Source organism: Tupaia chinensis, unplaced genomic scaffold (assembly GCF_000334495.1).
Source record: "Tupaia chinensis unplaced genomic scaffold, TupChi_1.0 Scaffold000185_1, whole genome shotgun sequence".
In the NCBI taxonomy this organism is placed as follows: domain Eukaryota; kingdom Metazoa; phylum Chordata; class Mammalia; order Scandentia; family Tupaiidae; genus Tupaia; species Tupaia belangeri.
In genome coordinates, this window is record NW_006159660.1 from 505,270 (window position 1) to 510,623 (window position 5,354).

Sequence of the window (5,354 nt, forward strand, 5' to 3'; positions counted from 1 at the left end):
AACAAGAGAAGCATAATTTGGTAGGTAGGGAGTAGCCAAAGCACATCAGAAACTGATGCATGGCAGTGACTGGAAGGTTTTATGTTGAGAGGATGATTGGTTTGGAAGGATTAGCACATATGTTTTTTTTTTTTTGGAGAGATTTTCACTATAGGGCGCGTGCGCTCGCCAGACAGACAGAGAGAGACATAGAGACAGAAAGCGAGAAATCACCCCCCAGGGGGGATGGTCACGCCGCAATCCCTTCTCCTCCATTCTCCTCTCGGGATCTTGGGCACGCACGCACACGTGCCCGGCGTGAGTTTTAAGCCACCGGGTCCGGTACGCGAACCGCGGTCGACTACGTGGGAATCCAGCGACATAGCCATTACGCTAACTGCTTGTTCCCGGATTAGCACATATTAAAATAATTCTTCACCCTGGAAACATGCTGAACAGTCAAAAATCAGAATCACAGATAACAGTTGTTTTCACACACTTCACAGAAGGGCATGCATTTGTTAGCAAAGGTCGTCAAACCCAAGTGTGTCAGACTGCGAGGCCCCCATGTCCATGAGTTTCAGGTTCAGCACTGCTGGGGACGCGTGGTAAAACTCACATTTTTAACATGTTTGAGGGTGGAGCTCATGCTGCTGGTCAAGAGATCACACTTTGAAATCCATTGACATGTAGCAATTATTCCCCCATTGCCCCAGTCCAAGACTACTTCAAAAAGACTCACAAAAGAAATTTAATTGTCTCAATCTAACTTTTCAGGGAATTGAAAGGGAAGTCCTGTCTGAGTATTTGTAACAGCATGAAGCCCATTAAAACTACAAGATTCTGAGAAAGCAAATCGGCTTTATTCGAGAAAGCTTTTAAAGGACTTGCAACGTCAAGGAAATGATTCTGAGGCAATGACTGTGTCCAACACTTAGTTCTCAATATAGAGGAATAGGGAAACATTTTTTTCTATGTAGAGAGGATCTCCTGACTTAATTGAATCCCTTATGCAGGACTCCTGGCATTGCCTCTATCAATTTGTCCACACTTGAGTACAAGATCTTAGAAATATAACAGAAAAATCTTAAAGAGGCTTTTTGTTGGTTTTCTATATTAATACATTGACAAACAAACCTTCTCAAGTGGCACAGCATTGCAGTCTAGACACAGTTGTTTAATTAATCGAAGTCTCATTCCTAACACAGAGGCAAACTCACATTTTTTACTCTATCAGATTATAGCTGAAATTCTCTTACTAGTACAACTATCCAATACTAACAATATACCAGGAGGAAGAGAAAAAAGAGGTATATGAACATTTTTGCAATCCTGTTTTAAAAAGTCCTTTTTTCATTTCTCATCTTGATAAGCAATGTTTGAGCTTAACTTTGGAAGTAAAGGAATTAAGGATTTGAATTCAGACAATGAAATATATTTAAACACTTGTACTTAAAAAGAGAAAGCAAGAAGCCTATTTCTGACTAATTAGGACAGCCATTGTTTGAGAAGAGTGGAAAATAATGAGTATATATTTTGTTAAATTCATTTACTCATCCTTAAAATTAATCACTTATCAGAAGGAAATGAAATACGTTTGAAGATATTGGTCATTGGGAACCAGCAGTTAGCGTAACGGCTATGTCGCTGGACTCCTACATAGTCGACCGCGGTTCGCGTCTCAGACCCGGTGGCTTAAAACTCACGCCGGGCGCATGTGCGTGTGTGCCCAAGATCCCGAGAGGAGAATGGAGGAGAAGGGATTGCGGCGTGACCACCCCCCCCCGGGGGGTGATTTCTCGCTTTCTGTCTCTATGTCTCTCTCTGTCTGTCTGGTGAGCGCACGCGCCCTATAGTGAAAAAACCTCTCAAAAAAAAAAAAAAAAGATATTGGTCATGAGGAGATAAAGGTACAAGCACAAGAATACTGATGACCTCCCCAGTCCCTTAATTATGAATAACTGCACTGAGAATGGTCAATATAGGGCAAACAATTATTATTTTAAAAGTTGATAACAGGGCTAGCAGGTGGCATGTGGTTAAGGTGTTGGATCCCACGTGGTCTTCTGCACAGTTGGAATCGCAGACCTAGCAACTTGAAAGACATGCTGAGTGCAAGTGCATGCATGTCCAAAATTCCAAGAGGAGATGGAGGAGAAGGGATTGTGCTGTGGCTACCTTCCCTGGGGGATGATGTTTCACTTTCCCTCTCTTTGTCTCTGTCTGTCTCTGTCTGGCAAGTGCCCTTCAGCAAAAAAAGAAAAACAGAAGTTGATAACAAAACATTTTCATTAGTCTTTTAAGAGAAAAGAGTTATAAAGACATAATTTTGGAAAAACAATTTCTCATACTACGGTTGGAATGTGTCCCACAAAAAATCATGTGTTAAAATTTGGTGCCTATTGTGACAAGCTTAAGAATATAGAAGCTTAGTCCAACTATGGTATTGAGAGGTGAGGCCTTTGGGAGGTGATTAGACATCATGGTGGCACCGCCACGATTGAATATGTGTGTGTTTATAAGAAGACATCGGGGACTGGTAGGTGGCATGATGGTTAAGGAGCTGGATCGCTCATGCCGACCATGGTTTGAGTCTCAGACTTGGCTTGCTTTCTCATTTTCCTTCTCTCTCTCTGTATCTCTCTTTCTCTGATCAAATTAAAGAATAGTAATAATTAATTAATTCTTTAAAAAAAGAAGACATGGACACAGACCCACAGATACAGACACCTGACACCAGATGAGGCCCTATGACCTTGGACTTTCCCAACCTTTGTAAATAACCCCAGACCCAGGTATTTCTGTTATTGGCAACACAAAAGACTAAAACAATATAATGGCTTCTACCTTCCACCAAGCAGATTCTAAAGAGGAAGGTAAAGCAGTTGTAACTCATTGCCAACCTTGAATACAACATAAACAATAATGATTCATATATTCAGTTTTATTTGTTAGCTACTTAGTCAACAATGAGTAGCTATCCACTTGTAAAGATAAACTGATGTTCATTGGCACAATTTCTCACCCACTTAACATCGATGGAGATATATTTCCCACTCAGTAAAATGAAAAATCAGGCTGAGTGCCATGAAGATGTTCTTAATGTATATACGCTAGACCTTCAATTGTGTTGATTTGTCTTGGCATTCCTTGTAGCATCTCTATATAAGGGCCCAGTTGCTGCTAGCTTTGTGACTTGGACAAGTTGATTTATCTTATTAGTTAATTAATATAGGCCAGGTATTCTTCTAAGTGCTTTATAATAGTAACTCATTTTATCTTCCTATAACCTATTGAGAGAGACATTACTTTTTACTTTTTTTCTTTTTTGGAGAGGTTTTTGCTATAGGGTGCATGCACTTGCCAGACATAGAGAAATACTGAGACAGAAAGTGAGAAATCATCCCCCAGGAGTGATGGCCACATCGCAATCCTTTCTCCTCTACTCTCCTCTCCGGATCTTGGGGACGCACGCACATGTGCCCGGAGTGAATTTAAGTCATCAGTTCTGGGACTTGAACGGCGGTCGACTACATGGGAGTCCAGTGACATAGCCATTATGCCAACTGCTGGTCCCAGGAGACATTACTTTTATATCTAATTTATGGATAAAAAAACTGAGACATAAAGAGATAAATGAATTTATGTAAGATCTAGAAGTTGGAAAGTGGGAAATCCAGAATTTTTTTACCATGAAGCTCTAGGCACATCTTTGTATAGTGTAGAAAATATAGAAGATGGGAGTACTTACCTCATGCATTTGTGAAAATTAAATTCATTAATTTTATAAAGCCTTTGGACCAGCATGTGGCCTAGAGTAATTGATGAAAATGTCTTAGCTAATGGAAATGGTATTAAATAAGTGCTTAATAAATGAACTTTCAATGTAAAGCTTTGGTTTTGCAATAATGAATTAAATCATTAAAATATAACCCAAAAATGTAATTAAGTACCAATTAGTAGATTATCACTGTTAGCTTAGGAAGCACATTTCAGTTTTTGATAGTCATTTTAGTAATTACTTCTAGAAATTTCCTGTAAGAATACGATGGAATAGTACAGATGTATAAAAATATTATCAATGGAAAAATATTAACCTATTGGTCCTACTCAATTTGGAGTTTGCACTATTGTGATTTAAGGTTGAAAACAATATCTGAGATTGTCAAACGGACTTTGGAATGTGCTCTGAGAGGAATGGCAGGTTGCAGGTTGAAGCAAAAGCAATTAGTTACCCATCATGTGGTTATCGATCTTCCTGTCCTTTTTGTTATCAGGACTTCAAAGGCGAGATAAAAGCAGCTACTTCAATACATCACAATTTGGAGTAAATATTAATAACCTTTAGAACACAGGGGCTGTATTTTTCTGTGAGATACAGACAGTAACTAGCTCTGACCCCTGTAAAGGGGAAATAATTGTCAAATTCAGATGACATCTTTCAAAGATGGATAATTTAAATAAAAGAAATAAGAAGAATACCACTTAGAATAATTGTAATGAATTAAATAAAACAATTAATATCCCAACCCTGCTGCTCAATTTTAAAAGGCCTTTTAACCTCCATTTTCTATTGAGGTTTCAAAACAGAAAAATAATTTTAATCCAAGGGCTCATAGTCTATACTTTGCACGTTTGGGGATAAATATTTTAACATAGTCAGATGCTTACAGGAATTCTAATGAGTAAAAATAAAATGGCTCTAAAAAATATAACCCGATTTTCTTTTTTTTATTTTTTCTTTTCTTTTGTTAGAGTGTTGCCATATGGTCTGGGCAGTTACCAAAGAGAGGGAAAGTGAGAAATCAACCCCCAGGGGAACAGTCATGCAGCAATTCCTTCTCCTTCATTCTCCTCTTGGTATTTTGGGTACTCATGCACATGTGCCTGGTGTGATTTTCATACCTCTTTAAGTCTCATTTTCTACTCTCATGAAACTCATCTCTTGAATCTTTCTGAGGGACTACGTGAATTAGAAGCACTTAAAAGTTTTTTTTTTTAAAGCAATCATTCTATTACTGTGTAAATCAAAGGTTGTCAAACTATGCCTCACACATTCTTAAAAATAAAGCTTTATTAAAATATAGCCATGCACAGTCATCTATGTTCTGTGTAAGGAGTATTGTCTAAAATGTTTCAGATATTTTCTATATAGTTTTTTGAAATAAAATGGATAACTGCTGTTATATATTATAGGTATTATAAAAAACAACAAAAAAAGAAAAAGAAATAAACGTAATTTGTAAATTGGCGAGATATTTTGTAACTATTAGCATAGCTTATAAAAATGATATATTTAAAAAAATAATTATTTATTTAATTTTATTTTTTATTATTCAATTTGACCAGAGAGAGAAAGACAGACAGAGAGAGAA